This window comes from Gossypium arboreum, chromosome 8, assembly GCF_025698485.1.
Source record: "Gossypium arboreum isolate Shixiya-1 chromosome 8, ASM2569848v2, whole genome shotgun sequence".
Lineage (NCBI taxonomy): Eukaryota > Viridiplantae > Streptophyta > Magnoliopsida > Malvales > Malvaceae > Gossypium > Gossypium arboreum.
Genome location: NC_069077.1, coordinates 51,692,492 through 51,715,764, shown reverse-complemented (window position 1 = coordinate 51,715,764; position 23,273 = coordinate 51,692,492).

The window sequence follows — 23,273 nt, the reverse complement described above, 5'->3', positions numbered from 1 at the left end:
CTCAACCATGAAATTATAGAAAAAGGGCAATGACTAAATTGGAAATAGCAAAATATTAATTAATTAAAAGATGAAAGGAATTATATCATCTTATTTTATCATCTTCAACCTTAAAAAAATACATGGAAACCCTAAGAGAGAGAAAAAAAGCTTTCAAGCCCTAATTGGGTAAGTTTTCTTGTCCCGATTTTTAGTAATCTTGGTATTTTTGAAACCGGGATAGCTTAATCTCTCTATTTGAGGGATTAATTTCAAAAGTTATCAAGGTATGAAGATGGGTCATGGATGTATTAAGCTAGAAATTAGAAATTTATGGTAGAAAATGAAAGATTATTGATAGATAAACAACTTTTACAAAGTAATTTTTGATGAAAACATGATTTCGGGACTAAAATGAAAAGTTGTAAAATTTGAAGAAAAATTCTGATATTTTATGATTCCATGTGCTGGAAAATTTGTAATGGGGCTTTGGTTTGGCTTGGAATAGGGAGTAATTTGTACAAGTTTCATTTTCCGGGCCTAGGGACAAAATAAAATTTTTTGGAAAAGTTAGTAGCGAAATGTTAATTTTGCCTAGGACGTAAATTGAGTCCATCTAAGTATGAAATGTATGAAATTTATGATTAAATTCATTTATATAGATCCGAACAACACTAATTTGAGGTTAGATCGAGGAAAAGAAAAGATTTCGGATTAGTAGACTTTTACGCAAACAAGTGTCGAGGTAAGTTTGCGTAACTTAATCGGACATGTTATTATGTTAATTAATTGTTGTGTTGTATGTAATGTGATTTATGTTAATATGCTTCACTTGTATACTATGATGAAAAATGAAAATAAGCTTGAAATGGTGATAAAGGGGCTAGTCCCGGTTGGATGTTGAATTCCGATGAATATGTGCGCTTTCCCGAAACAAGTAGGGTCCTGCATTTGTTGCAGACAAGATTTAGCTTGGACGAGTAATCCCAGTGACCTTGTTATATAAAGGATTTATCCCAGACGAGTAATCTCGATGTAATACCTCTCGAGCATATGTCATGATTAGGGTTTAGCCCGGACTGGTAATCCTAATTGAGCTCTCCTGAGCATACGCTATATAAAGGATTTAGCTTGGACTGGTAATCCTATTAAACGATATGTGGCTCGAGAGAGTGTTTCTTGGTTAAGTGCCCTAATGGGTACCCTTGAATAAGAAATTGACGAATTGTTGAATCGTACACTTCGAGTGTACTACTTGAGTATTCATTAGAATTCAATTATTCAAAGGACATATATCTCTTGACTTGGCATGAAAACCTTGAGATGAAATAGTAATGACTAGATAAAATATTGATTGATGAGCTCATCTATATTACTTGGTTTATACAAATAGTTTGATGAGTAACATGTTTGATGGAATGTATATGATTAGGCCATTTAGCCAAATGGATGGAAACATAACCTTGTATGCCTAGATTTTAATAAAGAAGATTGGTAAGTTTAGTTTTTATACGAACTTACTAAGCATGTAATGCTTACCCCTTTTATTTTTCCCCTGTTTTATAGTGCTCAGAAGCTCGTGAAGGTTGGAAGATCGTTGGTGTAACATCCCAAAAATCGGGGTTAGTAGAATCGAGTTAGTAAATCGAGAGAGAATGGTCATGCGTTAATTTTTTAAATTTATCTATGCATTTTTAGAAAATAAATGAGGTATTGGTTTGTTGGCTACGTGTTAGTGAAATGTTCCTTGAAACCCAAGTTCAAATCCCTTCTCTCTCACCATTTTTATTATTTTGCAAATTTTGCCTTAAACCCTAGTATGCGACAGGCCTTGTTTTTAGAAAAATATTGCAAAATCAGTTCAAGAATGAGGAAAAATCCTAATGGTTAAAAGAAATATGAGAAAGCATGGAAATTAAATGAGGTCCCAAGTTCGAGCCCTTTCCCTTGCGAAATAATTAAATTTTGCAAAATCCCTTGTTTTTTTAATGTGTGTGCCACCCATACCCTTGAACCCTAAGTATAAATATAAATTTTTATTATATTCTTCAGCCTTTAATTCAACTTTTACCTACCCAAGCCGTTCACCCTCTTCCTCTCCTCTTTTCTCTTCAATTTTCTTTCTTTCTCCCATTGTTTTCGTCGCTCACACCTAATTATTAATTTTGTGAGTGGCTGAACCAGGTATGTTTCAAGCCTTAAAAGATTCACATGTTGGCAAAATTGCTAGTTGATAGTATGAATGTTTGATTGAGTTTGTAATTGCATATTTGGATTAGGACATATGAGAATGTTTGACTGAATGATATAATGTGTTGAGATATTAAGCTTATGTATGATTTAAATGTATGAGATATTTGTTATCTTATGTACTGAAAAGGGTGCTATTTATGCACAATGAAAATCCGTAAAGTATGTGAAATTGAACAATATTGATTGATACCAACACAATGGTAATTTGAAAGATTGGAACACTGTTTTCACTTACTAAAAGTATGTGATTATTGAGGACATGCTAAGCATGTCAAATGGATATGAAAAGTATTGAGATATGATTATGTATGAGATTATGTGACATATTGTATATGCATTGGGTTGGGATTTTGTGGTTGACGGAGGAGTTCCGTGGAGTTCCGGTGGAGTACCGGTGGCATATTAAGTCTGTATTATTCGTCGTCAATGCATTGTACTTGGAGTACCGAGGGGATTGGCAATTTTATCGCATATTATATGTTATTGGCGATTGTATTGCACTATTTGATATCCAGTAGATTTTCTGCATTATTGATTACTTGGTGGTTTTACCACATCGAGCTATGCTCAAAATGTTTTGTAGTTTGGCAGACAGGTTCTGGGGAACTCATGGTCTGTAGCAGATGGTATGGGTAGTAACCTTTTTGCATTGCATCATGTGCACAACATATTTGAATGTTATTGATTTATGCTACATATTATATTTTGTTGTATCGATTGGTATTGAAATTAATGATTGTTACTCGAATGAATGATGACTTATACTCATACACCGTTTGACATGAATTTGATAATGGGTATGTAATGACATGAAATTCCTATGATGGTACTGTTTTCTTCTGTTAATGCTAATATGTTTCACTATATTTGATGTTTTTGCCCGTTTAAATAATTATTCGACTCATACTGAGCTTTGAATAAGCTCACCCCCCAATAGTGTTTAACTTTTCAGTTAAACCTCAACATTAGGACCGGGCTCAGCTTTCAGAGAATCACCTTGAACCTCAGACTATTCTTAATAAGTATTATTAAGTCTTTATTGGTTTTGGTTTGTAATTTTTAATTATATCAATTTAGTGGCTTGATAACTTTTCTTCTGGGAATTTTTGCATACATGAATTACTCAAGCATAATAATCGGATAATGCAGTATATCAGGCTTAAGTATAATTTGATATTGCTCCCTAGTTTCCACTACATTGCAAATGAATTGTTTTTGAAAAACAAATCAATAAGGCAATTAATTTTCCAAAATGACTTGAAAAATGGTTTTTCCACTACATTAGTTTAACTTTGAGTTTTTTTAAAGAAGAGCGACAAGCAAACGATTTTTTTTAAAATAGCACTGTCAACAATAAAATGAATCCTAAGCATACACGACCTAATGAATGAATGCTTTAAAGCTAACTCAAAGTACAACTATAGTTTTCTCTAAAATGAGATTTTTCTTAAAGTCTTAAATAGTAACGTAAGTTCTCTTAGTCATTTCAGTGGCTAATGTAGCCTTCTCAATTTAGCCATAACGTCTTGGCCTTGGGAGGTTATAGTTGGAGCATCATCAAACTATCGTCTAGTATTTTGGGTATATTTAGTGAAATCATTTTGTCATAATGGCATGTATAGGGAAACTTGGCCAATAGTGGCTTGAAAATGTTATTTTGTAACCTAGCCTTTGGGATGGCTAGTAATAGCTTATTTTGGTATGACTAAGTAGATTATTATGATATATATATATACACGTGTTATGTTAAAAATATGTGATCAATGTTGGGAATGTCTAAGTTAAACTAAGGTAAGATTGTGATCATGTATGCTTGTAGTGATCTGCCTTGTGAATGATAGAAATTGCCGAATTTGAATGCTTGAATTGGTTGGTATTGGATGTGTGTTTCAAGTGCAGGTCTTAGATGAAATTTTGGGTGAGAAATGAAGCTAGAAATGGCTTCATTTTGTCCATATGGGCATGTGTCTATACCGTGTGTGACACACGGCCTGGTAACACGGGCATGTGGTTAGGCCGTGTGTCCCCTGCACTTGAAAAATAGAATGCTTAGAATTGGTCACACGGGTAGAGACACAGGCGTGTGTCTCAGCAGTGTGTGCCACACGACTTGGAACATGGGTGTGTGTCTTGGCCAAGTGAAACCTATACCTAATTCAAATTGAATTAATTAACCACACGGTCTAACACGAGCATGTGGCATGGTCGTTTGTGGAAGTAAAAAAGTTACATCGGGTCGAACACAGCATTTAACACGAGCATGTCCCAAGGTCATACAGGCATGTCCCTTGGACCACACAGGCGTGTGAGCCCTGTACCTTGGAAAATTTTTGAAAAGTCGCAAAAAAATTTTAGAGGTTCTGATTAAGTCCCAACTCATTTCTAAAGCTTGTATTGGGCCTCGACGGTTAATGATCTCGATAAATGAATAGGAGTTTACGTAAATTAATTAGAAAATGTTTTGAATGTTCTGGTAATGCTTCGAAACCCTATTTCAGCGATGGATACAGGTTAGGGGTATTACATTTAGTGGTATCAGAGTTAAGATTTAGCCGATTCTCAAATTTGACATAGCAAATATGAGTCTAGCTATACATGCCATTATATAAATTGTGATAGTGTGATGACTCCTGATCATTTTTAAATTTTTTTTTCATATAGTAATGTCTTCCAACCGAGCTAGAGCTGAGTCCTAGAAAGCTGAGAGCAATGCTTCAGGTTTAGTACAAAGAGTTACCTATGCGTTTGGTAGTGAAAGACCTGTGTCTGAGGGCCGAAGTGAGGAGGCAAAACAAGCCTTCTTTCAAATGATGAATGAATGTTTTAGACAATACTTGAGAACAAACCCCGCTGTACAACGACCTCTGCCACTTGCTCCTCAACAGGTTCCTGAGGTACCACAGGGTGGTGAACCTGTTAGAATTGGTAAGCCTCCAATAGATAAAATCCGTAAACATGGGGCGGAAGAATTTAGGGCTGCTGTAGATAATGATCCAGAAAGGGTCGAGTTTTGGCTAGAGAACACTAACCAGGTTTTTGATGAACTGTCTTACACACCTGCCAAGTGCCTGAAATGTGTAGTATCCTTATGGAAAGATACGACTTATCATTAGTGGAATCCCATAACTTCCATTGTACCGAGAGAGAATATTACTAGGGAATTCTTCCAAACGGAATTTAGAAAGAAATATGTTATTTAGAGGTTTATGGATCAGAAAAAGAAAGAATTTTTGGAACTCAAGTAAGGAAGCATGACTGTATCTGAATATGAACGAGAATTTGTTTGACTGAGTAAGTATGCTAAAGAATGTGTTTTAATTAAGGCTAAAATGTGTAAACATTTTAAAGAGGGCTTGAATGAAGATATCAAGTTATTGATCAGGATTCTCGAGATAAGAGAATTTGTGGCGTTAGCTGACTGAGCACACAAAGCTGAGGAATTGAGTAAAGAAAAGAAACAAGCCGAAAGAAAGGTGCGGATTTTTGGAAAAAGAGCTATGGGTAAGTCACAATCATTTGCTTCTAAGAAATTAAAAAAGTATTACGATCGTGTGACCACTTCTACGAGATACTCTGGAAGAGAGCAGGGCTCTCAACGATCTAACCCCAGGTCTTCAACTCCATCTATGACCAGTGTAGGTAGTGTCGGTAATCCCAAATTGAAATGTAAACATTGCAACAAGTTTCATCATGGGGAATTTCAGTCTAGAAGTGGAGCTTGTTTTGGATGCGGTTCACTTGATCATTTTCTTAGGGATTGTCCCGAAAGAGCTACAAAGGAGATAGAACCAGCTCCAAAGCCAAGTAACCTTGTGGCGAAAGGTAGACCACCCCGTCACCCTGGTAATGTTAGTGGTAGTCGAGGTACTAAGGACACAACAGCTAGATTTGAGGCACGAGCAGCTACGAGGGCTATTCGTGCTAGAAAAGATGCCTCTGCACCAAACGTCATTACTGGTACATTTTTTCTACTTGATACTGATATTACTGCATTGATTTGCCATGGTTCCAGACATTCATATATATGCACGAACATAGTGTCTGTTAAAAGTTTACCTGTTGAATTCACTGAATTTGTGGTTAAAGTTTCAAACCCCCTGGGCCATTATGTTATGATGGATAAAGTTTGAAAGAACTATCCATTGATGGTAAAAGGTTATTGCTTTTCAGCTAACTTGATGTTATTGCCATTTTATGAATTTGATGTGATCTTGGGAATGGATTGGTTAAGCCAATATGATGCTGTGGTTAATTGCAAGCAGAAATATATTGTATTGAAATGTCAGAATGGTGAATCGCTTCGTGTTGAATCAGATAAACTAGATGGATTACCTAATGTGATTTTAGCGGTATTGGAGCAGAAATATGTTAGAAAGGGGTATGATGCCTATCTTGCATATGTGATAGATACTAAAGTATCTGAGTCAAAGATTTAGTCAGTACCAATAGTAAGTGAATTTCCGGATGTATTTCCAGAAGAATTGCTTGGTTTACCATCGGATAGAGATGTAGAATTCCCTATAGATCTTGTTTTGGGAATGACACCGATATCCATAGCACATTATAGAATGGCTCCTACTAAGTTGAAAGAGCTGAAAGTATAATTGCAAGAATTGATTAATAGAGGTTTTGATCGACCTAGTTACTCACCTTGGGGTGCGCCAGTTTTATTTGTAAAGAAGAAGGATGGATCGTTGAGGCTATGTATTGATTACAGATAGCTCAACAAAGTTACAATAAAGAACAAATATCCATTGCCTCGAATTGATGACTTGTTTGACAAGTTAAAGTGTGCTACTATATTTTTGAAGATTAATCTCCGTTCTGGTTATTATGAACTACGAGTAAAGGGATTGGATGTGCCAGAGATAGTTTTTAGAACCATGAATGGACACTATGAGTTTCTTGTGATGCCATTTGGCTTGAAAAATGCACCTGCAATGTTTATGGATTTGATGAACAGAAATTTCAACCTTTATTTGGACAAGTTTGTGGTGGTATTTATAGATGATATTTTGGTTTACTCTCGAGATGAAAGTGAGCATGCTGAACATTTGAGAATAGTGTTGTAAACTCTACAAAAGAAATAATTGTATACCAAATTCTATAAATGTGAATTTTGGCTACGGGAAGTTAGTTTCCTTAGGCATATTGTGTCTGCTGAAGGTGTCAGGGTAGACCTGAATAAAATTTTAGCCACTGTAAATTGGAAACTACCGAAGAATGTGTCTGAAGTCTGAAGTTTTCTGGGACTAGCCGGTTATTATTAGATATTTGTAAAAAGTTTTTCAATGATAGCTTCTCCGATGACTCGTTTGATACAAAAAGATGTAAAATTTGAGTGGACTGATAAATGTCAGCAGAGCTTTGACAGATTAAAGGTTTTATTGACAGAAGCGCCTGTGTTAGTCCAACCTAAATTGGGTAAGGAATTTACAATTTATAATGATGCGTATTGAATGGTTTAGGTTGTGTTTTGATGCAAGATGGTAAGGTAGTAGCCTATACTTTACGATAGTTAAAGCCACATGAAAAGAATTACCCGACATATGATCTTGAATTGGCAGCCATAGTATTTGCATTAAAGATTTGGCTGCATTACTTGTTCAGTGAAAAATGTCACATATTCACTGGTCATAAAAATCTGAAATATTTGATGTCATAGAAAGATTTGAATTTGAGACAGTGCAGGTGGCTTGAACTGCCGAAAGATTATGATCTTGTTATTGACTACCATCTGGGAAAAGCCAACGTAGTGGCAGATGCTTTGAGCAGAAAATCTTGTATGCTTTATGAGCAATAAACACACGATTGTCATTTTATGATAATGGTTCAATCATAGCTGAGTTAAAAGCTAGACCAGCATTTTTACAACAAATTTCTGAAGCTCAGAAAAATGATAACAAGTTGTAAACAAGACGGGTACAGAGTGAATCAACTCCTGATTCACAATTTCAAACCAAGACTGATGGTTGTTTGTTATTCAAAAGCAGAGTATGTGTACTGAAAGGTTCTGAACTAGTGCAAAAAATCTTAAATAAAGCTCATAATGGTAACATGTCTATTCATCCTGATAGCAATAAAATGTATAATGATCTAAAAAAGATGTACTAGTGGTTGAAAATGAAATGAGATATTTTTGAGTTTGTATCTAAATGTTTCATATGTCAGCAAGTAAAAGTTGAACATCAGTTGCCTTCTGGACTATTATAGCCTGTTACGATACCGGAATGGAAATGGGAAAGAATTACTAGGGAGTTTGTATTAGGGCTACCCCTGTCTCCAAAGAAGCAAGATACCATTTGGATAATTGTTGATCGGTTGACAATGTCTGCACACTTTATTCCGGTATCTATGGATTTTTCCTTGGATAGATTGGCTGAGTTATATGTTTCTGAGATAGTCAGATTGCATGGAGTGCTTGTCTCCATTATTTCAAATAGAGATCCTCGGTTTACTTCCCGATTCTAGAGAAAATTGCAAGAAGCTCTGGGTACCCAATTACACTTTAGTACTGCTTTTCATCCTCAAATAGATGGTCAATTTGAATGGGTAATACAGATCTTGAAAGATATGCTTCGATGTAGCGTGCTTGAGTTTGAAAGTAATTGGGAATGGTATTTGCCTCTAGTTGAATTTTCTTATAATAACAGTTATCAGTCTAGTATTAAAATGGCACCGTATGAAGCCTTGTATGGGCGCAAATGTAGACAGAACTCAGTTAGAAAAAGCTACACGAAGTTGAATTGGTCCGAGAGACCAAAGAAAAAGTGAAGGTAATTTGAGATAGCTTGAAAGCAGCCTCAGATCGAAAAAAGTCCTATGCTAATTTGAAAAGAAAGGAGATAAAATTTTAGGTTGGTGACGAAGTATTCTTGAAAGTATCGCCTTGGAAGAAAGTTCTTCGGTTTGGCCGAAAAGGAAAATTGAGTCCAAGGTTCATTGGACCATATGAGATTATAGAAAGAATTGGACTGGTTGCATATCGGTTAGCTTTACCACCAGAGCTTGATCAGATACTTAATGTTTTTCATGTGTCTATGTTACGGTGGTATTGATCTAATCGTTCGCATGTTATCTCTCCGAAAAAGGTAGAGATCTAGCCTGATATGACATATGGTGAGGAACCAATCAAAATCTTAGCTCGAGAAACAAAAGAGTTAAGAAATAGAAAGATACCTTTGGTAAAAGTTCTCTGGCAATTGCATGGTATGGAGGAAACTGCTTGGGAACCAGAGGATGCTATGAGGAAGCAATACCCGAATCTTTTTATTGGTAAGATTTTCGAGGACGAAAATCCCTAAAGGGGGGAGAGTTGTAACAACCCACTTTTCAGTGAAATCGGAACAGTGGTTTCAGGATCACAAATCTGACCCAAAATATATTTTATTTTTATTTTATCATATGGCCCATGATATGTTAGAAATGACGTGTGAAAATTTTGATATGAAAATTTGATTGACTGAGTGTTTAATTACGAGAACGACTAAATCGTATAAAATGCGAAAGTTCAATTCTACTAGCTATAAGAATCAAATAACTATGGAATTCAAAACTTAAGGTCCTTATATGGTAATTAAACCATTAATAAAAGTATGTAAAATTTTATAGTGACTCATCCATGTAACTATAGAAAAAGGGCAAGAACTAAATTGGAAATAGCAAAATATTAATTAATTAAAAGATGAAAGGAATTATATCATCTTATTTTGTCATCTTCAACCTTAAAAAAATACATGGAAACCCTAAGAGAGAGAAAGAAGCCTACGAGGCCCATAACGTGCTTTGGAAGTGGTTCGAGACTAAATTGAGCACTTAAGAAAATTTTACAACACTTAGAAAATTTTTCACTAAACAGGGGTCACAAACCAGTGTGGATATGGGACACGCCCGTGTGGGCAGGCTGTGTGATCACACACGCCAATGTCTAACGCCCCGAATTTGGGCCTAGAAGTATTGGGCCTTGAGTATGGGTTCGTAAGAAGGTTGAATATAAGGATTTAATTGTGCTAGGAAATGACACAATTGTATGTTTGTTTTAGTGGTTAAGTGTTGGGCTTTAGAAAAAATTTTGGTTTTAAGTGAATAAAACCCTAGATTCTTGGATGATGGCCTTTTAAATTATTGTGTTAAGTAAATGACACAAGGAAGCATGTGGTCTAGTGGTTGTGGCGTATTAAGGTTGCAAGGGAGCCTAGGTTCAAGTCTTGGCTCTTGCAATTTATTTTGGTTTTTCTTTTAAAGGAACTTGGGCTTTGGCCTATAGACCTTAAAATTAATTGAGGATATTTTGTGACATAGAAAGAGCCTGTAGTGGAGTGGCAAGGTGCCGTGTTGTGTAACTGTGAGGTCTAAGGTTCAAGTCTTGAGATGTGCAATGGAGTATTTATTTTGCTATTTGAGCTGTGTAAGAGATGGAGTTGGACTGGAACTCTGTGGTTGAAGTGGTCATAAAAAAATAAGGAATTTTTCTAATGTTTGAAAGTAATCCCACATCAGGAAGCTAACAAGAGAATTGGTGAGAAGCTGGCTTTAAATTGAAGTGAACAAGATGATTTAGTGATCACTAGGTTTGAGGAGGGATTATTCCATACATGCTTAACCAAGGTTGGTGATCGTGGACTTCGACACGTTCTCATAATCAGGTGCGTATTCACGCCCTTCTTTGTTGGAAATCAACAAAAGTCGAAAAGCCATAACTTTGACATTTGAGGCCTCACAAGCGTGCGACCGCTCGTAGGGTAAACCGAGTCCAAAAATCACAGGCGATAGACTGTAAAGGCTACCACGAGCGTTCTCGTGTACTGTGCCTCGATGGTCCTCGATGGGCCAAATGGGCCCAATGGACCCCGTGGGCTCGCATGTGTAAATCTAACTGATAGGTGGAAGTAGTTTGGCTTGTCATGTCATGTGCATGGCATAGGCCGTTAAGGGCTTCGTTGGGCCGAAATGGGCCGGGAGGACCCAACAGGCTCGTGGGCCCCACACAAATTAAATCCATGGTAAGTGATAAATTTTGGACTGGCTATGTAGGTCACATAGCCGTAGCTAAATTTAGGGTAAGTGGGCCACATGAGCATGTGGGCTCACTTGGGTCGAATAATGGGTCTTAAGCCATTTATACCGTTAGGTCTATTTAGGTTATTTAAGTCGCTCGAGGCGACTATGGACCTTCTTAGAGGTCGATTAGCTGTATCGAGACCCTAGAGGGTAAAATGACCAAAATACCCTTGAGGGGTAAAAATTACTATTCAACCCTTAATGGGTGGAAATGACTATTATACCTTAGAGGTAGGTTAATTGATGAGTGTATGATATATGCATGACCATATCTGAGTATGAAATCTTGCATCCACGAAATATTATGACATGACATACTGAATTGGGGTTGGGATTCTGATTTGGAGGAAGTATTGTTCTGGTGGCTTTGCCATGTATTTTGATATTATTGGCTACGCCACGTTTACCGCTATTAGCAGCTTTGTTGTGTTACTACTAGCAGCTTTGCTGCGTTACTAGTAGCAGCTACGCTGTGATATTGGTGTGTTGGCTGGGTGGGTCGATTTATTCCCCGCATGGTGAGTTGGTTGGTACGGGTGGTGAGCAGGATGGATTGGGTTGGGTTGCATACCTGTATTGTGATTATACTGTTTTGGACATAGGCCCACACTGTTACTGCATAGGGCTTAGGCCCAAACTTTACTATTACTACATATGGGCTCAGGCCCAGATTGTACTGTTATTGAATAGGGCTCAGGCCTAGACCGTTACTGTATATACTGTTACTATTGATCAATAGGGGATTACACACTGAGTTTTCGTAAACTCACCCTTCTTTTAACTATACAGGTAATCCCTTGTCTTAAACAATTTGGAGCCACGAGGGACTTAGTGGTGGCCACACATCCGCAAATTGGTTGTTAATAACTCAATTTATTTAAGCTTTCATATTTGGATTTTAATTATATAATAAGGCCATTTGGGGGTTTTTAACTTTTAATGGGCTTTCGATTTCATATTCTAAACTGCTAGAGTAAGAACATCGAATTGTCAAAATAATAACGTTTCAAATAAAAACCTGCATTTAAAACCTTAAGGTTTTCAACTAAAGAAGCTTCTGCGGTTTTTAATCGAATAGGTTTAACTTAAAAGCGATTTCCACTATCAAGTACAAGGTTTAGCAAAACACTCAAATGTGACACACCGGATTTGTCCGTAGCATCTAGGCAAGTTTGGGGTGTTACATTTAGTGGTATCAGAGCCAAGTTGTAAAACTCTACTGTGGAATGGGTTTTTGAATTTTTGAATTTCTAAAAAGACTGTTTCAAATAAATTGAAGAATTACAAATGTTTGACTGATTGTGTCGCACACTGAGTCTCCGGCGTCGAATTTGTAAGTTTCTGAAACTGTTGTTTGTTTTCATTAAAAAGAAGTAGATAAAAAACATTGTGTTTCCTTTAGATATTAGACTGTGTTGCTACACTTGAATTTAGAGTTTGTATTTATTCTATGTGTGTTCTGGAAATGGTATGCATGTGATATCTATTCGCTCCGATGGATAAATGGTTTGGTGTGTGCTTGTATTGTTAGAATCAGAGTGCGCAGTGAGAGCGTAGTGTGGTAGGCTAGGTTGTGTGACTATTCTGATAGTTGGAAATTTTGAGGATTAAATTTATTTAAGGGGGTAGAATTGTAACGCCCGAATTTGGGCCTAAAAGTATTGGGCCTTGAGTATGGGTTCGTAAAGATGTTTAATATAAGGATTTAATTGTGCTAGGAAATGACACAATTGTGTGTTTTTTCAGTGGTTAAGTGCTCTGTGAAGTGTATGAGAAATCTTGGGGTCAAACCTAGGCTTTAGAAAAAGTTTTGGTTTTAAGTGAATAAAACCATGGATGCTTGGATGATGGCCTTTTAAATTATTGTGTTTAGTAAATGACACAAGGAAGCATGTGGTCTAGTGGTTGTACTGTCATTAAGGTTGCAAAGGAGCCTGGGTTCAATCTTGGCTCTTGTAATTTATTTTAGTTTTTCTTTTAAAGGAACCTGGACTTTGGCCTATAGACCTTATAATTAATTTAGGATATTTTGTGACAAAGAAAGAGCCTATGGTGGAGTGGCAAGGTGGCATGTTGTGTAACTGTGAGGTCTAATGTTCAAGTCTTGGGATGCGCAATGTAGTATTTATTTTTCTATTTGAGCTGTGTAGGAGGTGGAGTTGGACTGGAACTCTATGGTTGACGTAGTCATAAAAAATAAGGAATTTTCCTAATGGTTGAAAGTAATCCCACATCGGGAAGCTAACATGAGAATTAGCAAGATGCTCGCTTTAAATTGAAGTGAATAAGATGGGTTGGTGAAGCCGGCTTTAAGTTGAAGTGAACAAGATGAGTTGGTGATCACTGGGTTTGAGGGGAGATTATTCCATACCTGCTTAACCAAGGTTGGTGATCGTGGACTTCGACACGTTCTCATATATAGGTGTGTATTCACGCCCTTCTTTGATGGAAATCGACAAAAGTCGAAAAGCTGAAACTTCGGCATTTGAGGCCTCATGAGCGTGCGACCGCTCGTGGGGTAAATCGAGCCCACAAACCATGGACGATTGAATGTAGAGGCCACCACGAGCATTCTCACGTACTGGGCCTCGATGGGCCAAATGGGCCCGCTTGTGTAAATCTAATTGATAGGTGGGAAGTAGTTAGGCATGTAATGTCATGTGCATGGCATAGGCCGTTAAGGGCTTCGTTGGGCTGAAATAGGCCTAGAAAACCCAACGGGCTCGTGGCCCCACACAGATTAAATCTGCAGTAAGTGATAAATTCTGAATTGGGCTATGCAGGACACATATCCGTAGCTAAATTTGGGGTAAGTGGGCCACACGAGCGTGTGGGCCCACTTGGGTCGAATAATGGGTCTTAGGCCATTTACACTGTTAGGTCTGTTTAGGTTACTTAAGTTGCTCGAGGCAACTATGGACCTTCTTAGAGGTCGATTATCTGTACCGAGACCCTAGAGGGTAAAATGACTAAAATACCCCTGAGAGGTAAAAATTACTATTCTACCCCTAATGGGTAGAAATGACCATTATACCTTAGAGGTAGGTTAATTGATGAGTGTATGATATATGCATGACCATATCTGAGTATGAAACCTTGCATACACGAAATATTATGACATGACATACTACATTGGGGTTGGGATTCTAATTTGGAGGAAGTATTGTTCTGGTGGCTTTGCCACGTATTCTAATATTAGTGGCTACGCCACGTTTACCACTATTAGTAGCTTTGTTGTGTTACTACTAGTAGCTTTGCTGTGTTACTATTAGCAGCTATGCTGCGATATTGCTGTGTTGGCTGGGTGGGTTGATTTATTCCCTACATGATGAGTTTTTTGGTATGGGTGGTGAGCAGGATGGATTGGGTTGGGTTGCATACCTGTATTGTGATTATACTGTTTTGGGAACAGGCCCACACTGTTATTGCATAAGGCTTAGGCCCAGACTGTACTGTTACTGCATAGGGCTTAGGCCCAAACTTTACTGTTATTGAACAGGGCTCAGGCCCTGACCGTTACTGTATGCACTGGTACTGTTGACCGATAGGGGATTACACTCTGTGTTTTCATAAACTCACCCTTCTTTTAAATGTGCAAGTAATCCCCAACCTTAGGCGATTTGGAGCCGCGAGGGACTTAGTGGTGGCCACACGTCTGGAGATTGGTTGTAAATAACTCAATTTATTTAAGCTTTCATATTTGGGTTTTAATTATGTAATAAGGCCATTTGGGGTTTTTTAACTTTTAGTGGGCTTTTGATTTCATATTCTAAACTGCTAGAGTAGGAACATCAAATTTTCAAAATAATAACATTTCAAATAAAAACCTGCATTTCTAACCTTAAGGTTTACGACTAAAGAAGCTTCTGTGGTTTTTAATCGGATGGGTTTAACTTAAAAATGATTTCCACCATCAAGTACAAGGTTTCGCAAAACACTCAGATGTGACACACCAGATTCGGTCGTAGCGACTAGGCTGGGTTTAGGGTGTTACACAGTGCCCCGACCCGTGTAACTCTTTGTTTGTCACCCAAGAACAAATTGAAGACACATGGCTAGGTCACACGCTCGTGTGCTTGGTCGTGTGGTCGATTTAAAATTTATGATTTTTCATAAAATAGATGTAGATTTTACAATCCCAGGGCAACACGCCCGTGCTTGAGGACACACGGCCTAAACACATGCCCTGGGGTGACCCGTGTGTCTCACAAAGCCTAGGCATACGCCCGTGTGCCTACCCGTGTAGACAAAAATAAGGCTATTTACCAAGCCATTTAGCCATCGTTTGATGTACACACCTGCACAACACAACATAACACCAATTCAAGCATTTACATACAACCAAATCAGCCTAAACCAAAACATCTACACATCATTCATATACTACCATCTATCAAACAGAAACATCATATACTCATCAACTCAAATCACGTAAAATCCCACATCTATGAAAGGCATCATCATATAAATTACTTATACAAATAGTAGCCAATTTTAAATGGTCTTATACAAAATGAACTTTCAACCAACATAAGCCAACACATTTGGCCAAATCAATTATGACACATAAGAAAATGACCAAGTCCCTTATACATGCCATAACTCAAAATATTGAAATCATTGGTACCAAAGTAATTACTGTTAGTGTAAGTGGATCTCTGACAGTCTCCACTCCTCGAGCTAGCTTGGTGACACTATAAGACAAGGCAAAGGAAAGGGGAGTAAGCTTTATAGCTTAGTATGTTCCTATGCAAATAATAAGCATCATAAACACACATTTAAGATACTCTTAGCATGATAGAAATTAACATGAATGATATCAAAACCTTTAATCTTAACTTACTCAATCATAACCTTACCAAGGGTTCATCACTTATCGAGCTCATTATTAATGAGTTTTACGTACATACCTGTACCAACTCGTAACATACCATAGTCTTTTGCAACTTTGACATTCCCGTTGAACACTCAGAATATTAACGGATACTCAAAAATCTTGCACATGAGTTCCATATGTAGCACCCCTTACCGAGTTCGACGCCAGAACAGGATACGAGGTGTTACCAAGCTTAAACACATACAAACATACATTTCCTAGTTATAAAATTTTGCTTCAAATTAAAAATTTTTACAATATCTTAATGTCCCTAATATGGGCCTACGAGGCCCCGAACACATTTTGGAATTGATTTGGAACTCATTTGTGCACTCTAGAAAACTTTGTAAAATTTCAAGTTGACAAGGGCACACGTCCGTGTGGAAGGGCAACATGCCCGTGTAGCTCACACAACTTGAACATATCAAGACATGCCAGTATCCCTAGCCCGCGCAAATTTATTTTTCGATTCAAACCTATAGGGTTTTTCACATAGCTTGGCACACGCTCGTGTCCATGACCCATGTCCCCCACACGGCCATGACACGCCCGTGTCTCATCCCATGTACAAAAACCCTGACAATCTATTTCTGACGTGAGCAACAATTTAGGGGCACATGACCATGGTACACGCCTGTGTACTAGGCCGTGTCCTCCACACAGTTGGGACACACGACTGTGTCTCAACCCATGTGGTTACTCCTTGGCATTCTATTTTGCCAACTTTAGGTGTAGGGGACACATGATCTTACCACACGCCCATGGGGTAAGTCGTGTGTCACACACGGTCTAGACATACGCCCGTGTGTCTACCAGTATGGACAAAAACAAGGCTATTTACCATGCCTTTTTGCCACCCTTACTTGCACCAACCTACACAACATCAACCAAAACCAATCTAAGCATAACACATATAACCAAAACAGCTACAACCATGAGAAATTTGCATCAAATGTATTTAATAATAATCAATATTAGCCAACATTAGTGGCTTATACAAAATGAATATCACATCCATAAGAGCCAACACTTGTGGCTAAACTAACATGGCATTAAACAAAAGATCAAGTCTCTATACATGCCAAAAGCTTCAGGTGATAGTGTGATTGATGCCTCCGACATCCCTTGATCCCCGGTACTAGCTTGGTGGCACCATATAAAGATGGAAAAAAGAGGGAGTAAGCATAAAGCTTATTAAGTTGCATATAAATAAGTAACAAGATCAATCATGCATATTATAAATCAACACAACATTCTTGAGTGAAGGTAAATATCACTACAAGTTTATATATCACAAGTATAAGCCAAAGATTACAATATCGTCCCAAAATCATTTTTATAGCTAGAACTTACTCATGTCATTCTTACCATCAAGGTAACAGAACCAGACTCATATCTCATGAGTTTTGAATAAAAACCTGTACCACTCACAACATGAATATATCATTCCGTATCTTTATAATAAGCCTTAAAAATAACCCGTGAAACCCTTTGGAATACTAAAGGATATCTGACAAGCTTTACACAATAGGGTGAATTGCCGATGCCATGTTCCAAACATGGTCTTACATTGGCTCACAAATCAAGGCTGATGCCATGTCCCAGACATGGTCTTACACTGGCTCTCGTAATGTGGCTGGTGCCATGTCCCTGGCATGGTCTTACACTAGCGCACATATCAATGCTGATGCCATGTCCCAAACATAGTCTTACACTGGCTCTCATGTCGAGGCTGATGCCATGTTCCAAACATGGTCTTACACTGGTTCTCATATCATGGCCAACGCCATGCCCTAGACATGGTCTTACACTAGCGCACCTGTCACCCAAATGTCATGGCATGGATATCCAATCTATTCCTAGGTTCAACTAGGAATTTACCACATTAATTTCATCATGCATTATTCATAATCACATTCAACCATATTATGCAAAATTGATCATTCAACACATAATAGCGATAAAGTTGCCTTACGTACGTACAACTTACCTCGGTATACAAAAAGTGGACGACTAGTTGGATTTAGTCTACTAGTTTGGCCTTCCCTTGGTCTAGGTCTGGATTTCGTATTTCTAGGTCTGGATATCGTATTTCTTAATCTAAAATGTTAAAAATTCACTAATTTAATCATGATATTAATCAATGAGTTTCATAATTCATATTTTGGCAAAATGACCGTTTTGCCCCTAGACTTTCACAAAATTACGATTTTACCCCCAGGCTCGTAAATCGATTTTAATCACATTTCCAAATTAACCAAGCCTAGCTAAAACTAATTTAAGCCTATAGCATCTCACAATTTCAATTATTTCACATATTTACCACATAATTTATAACTTATGCAAAATGGTCCTCAGTTAAGATTTTCATGAAAACTACTTCACAAAAGTTGTTTATTTAACAAGCATGATTCATTTTCTTCCATAAAATTTTAGCAAGCAACATGAGTACTCTTATGGAAAAACCCTAGACTTTCAACCATTTTTCAAAATAGTCCCCTCATTAGCTAGCTAATACTACAAGGGTCTCAAAAATACAAAAATCATCAAGAAAGACCATTAAAATCACTTACTTGTAAGAGTAAAGAATGGCTGAAATTTTGAAGCTCCAAAACCCCTAAAATGGCTGAAATTTTCGGTGGTGAAGAGAAGGGATGAAAAGATGAAGTCTTTTTTTTTTAATCTTATTTCTAGTCTAAATAGGTCACCAACTTCACCTAATTTTGACTTTTCTATTTCCTTTATCTCTATGGCCGGCTACCCCTTATAAAATGGGTCTATTTTCCCTTTAAAGACCCCTAATTATGATTTTCTAGCTATTAACACCTTTAGCTAATGAAATAAAACTTTTGTCCCTTATGTGATTTAGTCCATTTTTGCAATTGAGCATGGAATCGCTAAAATTATTTCACTAAGATTTTCATGCACTTATATAATCATGCTGTAACACCCCGAACCCGAGACCGTCGCCGGAGTCGAACACGAGGTGTTAACAGACTTCAAACCACTTATTAAAAATTTCCCAGACAAGCTGCCAATCTGCGTACTAGTCGCTTCAAAAATCATATCTTGAGCTCTGAAACTCGAAATCCAGTTCCGTAAACTTTCCCTGGAACTAGACTCCTATATCTATATGGTAGAATTTTTGTAGAATTTTTGGTTGGGCCAATTGGTACAGTTTTTTAGTTAAAGTCACCCCTGTTTCAGGGTTCGACTACTCTGACCTTCATGCATTACGACTTAGATATTTACCTTTACAGAGCTTCAATGCTTATGCCGATTGTTTCTAATGAAACTAGACTCAAAATGGAATCTATACATATAAGGCATGACTTCTAATTGTCTCTGATTAATTTATGGTGAATTTCTAAAGTCGGAACAGAGGATCCAGAATTCGCTCTAGCCCTGTTTCACAAGAGTTTAATTATCTCCTAACATATAGCTCATATGGTTGTTTCGTTTCTTCCATATGAAAATAGACTCATCAAGCTTTGATTACATAATTTATTCCTTATTTAATTCCATTCCTACTATTTTTAGTGATTTTTTTCAATCTCACATCACTGCTGCTACCAGCATCTGTTACTAAAGCAAACTATGCCTATTTTGTGATTTTTCCTTAATCTAACTAATAATTCATCATACATATCATGAATTTAACACTGAGAATAAGCATCCATGACAACATTATCAAACCAATTTTTTTACTAAGACTTATGACGAAGTATCATAGGACCAAAATTCAACTTAATATTTATGCCATCTTCGCATGGCTAAAGTTTACATACCAAAGTTCAACAAAACATAATAGCCTATACATGCCGAAATGTTCTCCTAGACCAACTAAGAAGAAGATACCCCAAAAAGTTGCAATCCGGTGTGATGACTTAGATGACGGTCGGAGCACGCAAAAAGACGAGACCAAGGAACCTAAAGTAGGTGACAAGCAAACACCGAATGAGTATATAACTCAGTAAGTCATAAGCAATGCACTACCAACCATTAATAACATTATCACAAGAGGAAACAAAATGGAACGAGGCTAATTACTCCATCCAAACCGAACTATACCATAGTTCCTTAGACCTTTCGATTCAATCTCATACCAAGTTACACATTCACATTCCATATACTAATCAATAGGATATTTGAGGCATTTTATACATCATTTTGTTTTCGTTACAATCATACAACTAAATGACCTTTCACTTACTCCACGATAATTCTTATGTACGTGACTTCAATTAAAATTGTCACATAGGTTCAAAACTTACCAAGCTCAACTCCAAATATAAACATAGCGCCTATTAGCCATGAACTCAAGGTACTTACCCGATCCATCGTCGTGATCAACTCAATAATGTCGCACACTCGGTGTCAATAGTGATTCAAAAGCATATAGTGAGTCCGCACACTTAGTGTTATATAATCAACTCGCACACTTAGTGCTATATAATCAAACTCACACACTTAGTGCTGTACAAATTTTAAACCCGCACACTTAGTGCCAATCTCATGATCATAAATGTTTATACCCGCACACTTAGTGCCGAAATCAACAACTCAATACATCTCACCTCTTTTCTTTTCATTCAATACTTTCATCACCACATACATACATGTATATAAATTTATCATTCCTTTCGGCATAATTACATAGACATTATGTATATTTAAATCAATACAAAATATATGCTTAGTGACCTACCTTGTGTTGGGTAAAATAGTTCCAAGTCGGCTACTCGATGACCTTCGTCTTTCCCTTGCTTGATTCTCCTCCTTTAACTCCTTGAGCTTAATCAATAAATCAACTAGTTTAACCATCTTGCTAAACATTCATAATTCAATTACACATGCATATGTATGTTTGTATATTCGCAACCATCCTCACTAATTACCCATTTAGTCGATTATACACATAATTAAAGGTAACATCACGAACGGGCATACTTATGTATATTTATATATATATATACACTTCCAAATGGGCATCACAATTAGATTTAACACCACCTTCATACTCAATTAGATGGCCGAATGTATGTATATATATACAATGTCAACTATAACATCTTTTAAACACCTAATTTCATCTCATGAACACTTAATCAAATTTTCCTAATCTAGCATATATTTTCACATCTATTTGTAACATCATGTAAATTCACATATAACTACATTTCTTAAGTTCTACATCTTAATGCCCATTATAGCCACTCCCATGGTCTAAATCTAACAATCGGCAACACCTACCTTTTCACTATGTTAGCGAATACTCATTCTCTTCTTAGTCCTAAATTCGGCACTTCCAACAAATTAGCTTAACAATTCCAACTTTCATGCTAACATCCCAAGCAACTTAACACATCCATATAACTAGCATGCTAATAGCATCAAGGTATCAACCAAAATTTTTAGGCTCCTTAGCCAAATTCTAACTCTCCATCAACCCCAAATCCAACCATGAGATAGATAGAATTTAGACTCATCACCCAAAGGTTGTATATACTTCCAAAGATACCCTTGAACATACCTTAATCTAGAGGATCACCTTGGCCGAATCTTCCTTCTTCCCCTTCCTCTAGTTACGGCAATTGCAAAAGAAAGAAAACATGAACACTCCTTCTTCTTCTCAAGTCACGGCAATGGAGAAGAGAGATGAGCACTTTTTTTCTTTTTCCTTCTTTTACTAATATTATTTTATTTCCAATAACCCAATTTATTATTATAATATCTAATTAAACATATGTATTGCCCATCAACATTCCATCTTGGCCGGCGACTATAAAGAAATTGGGCAACTTGACATGCAAGTCCACCTTTGTGTTAACATGCACTAATAAGCCATTTAAAATTAGCCTATCATATTTCACTATGTCTCATATTGATCCCTATTTAATAATTTCTCATGCAATTGGCAAAATTAGAGAATGAAACTTCCACATACTCATGTACACACATAATAAGCATAGAATATAGCAATTAATTATTTTTATGACTTGGTTTTGTGGTCTCGAAACCACTTCCCGACTAGGGTCACACTAGGGCTGTCACACATGCTATAACACATAAAATAATATTAAAAATAATTTCTTCGACATCGAGTTAAAGGTTTTGAAACCACTGTTCCGACTAGGCCCAAAATTGAGCTGTTACACCATACATGTAGCCAAAGCTACCTCACATCTTATAATACATATAGGCTTGTTTTCGAGCTACTCAAGGGCCTGCTTACACATGCTGTCAGTCAGGACGTACTACACTATGCTGCTCACACAAGCTATTAGGTTTTTGCAACTCATGTTGGACTACCCAGCCACTGGTAGGACGTAAAAGACCAGCACCCGGATCACATAAACACATGGGTTCCTAGTGACATGTCACTCGTATCCTATTCTATTCCTAAGGCTCAACTAGGAATTCTCACTTTCCGAAACTTTTTCGAATGCGTCCAAAGAGTCATTCACAATTCATACAATATTAAAGCATTTAAAACATAAATATAGTAATGCATTATTTACATACGAATTTACCTCGGTACAAAAATAGTAGAATTTGACCTAACCGTCAAACACTTTGTTTCTCCCCCGATCTAGGTCCGAACCTCGTTTATCTTGATCTATAATAACAAATTTAACTTATTTAATACACACATTGTTCAATTCATCCAAAAATCATATTATGGAAAAATTACATTTTTGCCCCTAATGTTTCACATTTTTACAATTTCGTCCCTAGGCTCGTAAATTGAAACGTATCAAATTTATTCAAAACCAAAGCCTAGCCGAACCATTTTCATACTCATACCAGCCCACATTTTCCACTTAATCACACTTTTACTACTTGTTTTATAACTTTTACAAATAGGTCATTTTTTACATTTCCATAAAAAATCACCTAGCAAAAGTTGTTTATCTTACATCTAACATACATTGTCTACCATTAGACATAAAAATACACAATTATTTATCATGGGTAAAAATTTATACTTTGATTATTTCTTAAATTAGTGGAAGAAATAGGTAGATCGAGTTACAACGACTTCAAAAAAGTAAAGAGCATTAAAAATAGGGCAAAAACGGACTTACAATTGAGCTTGAAAGCT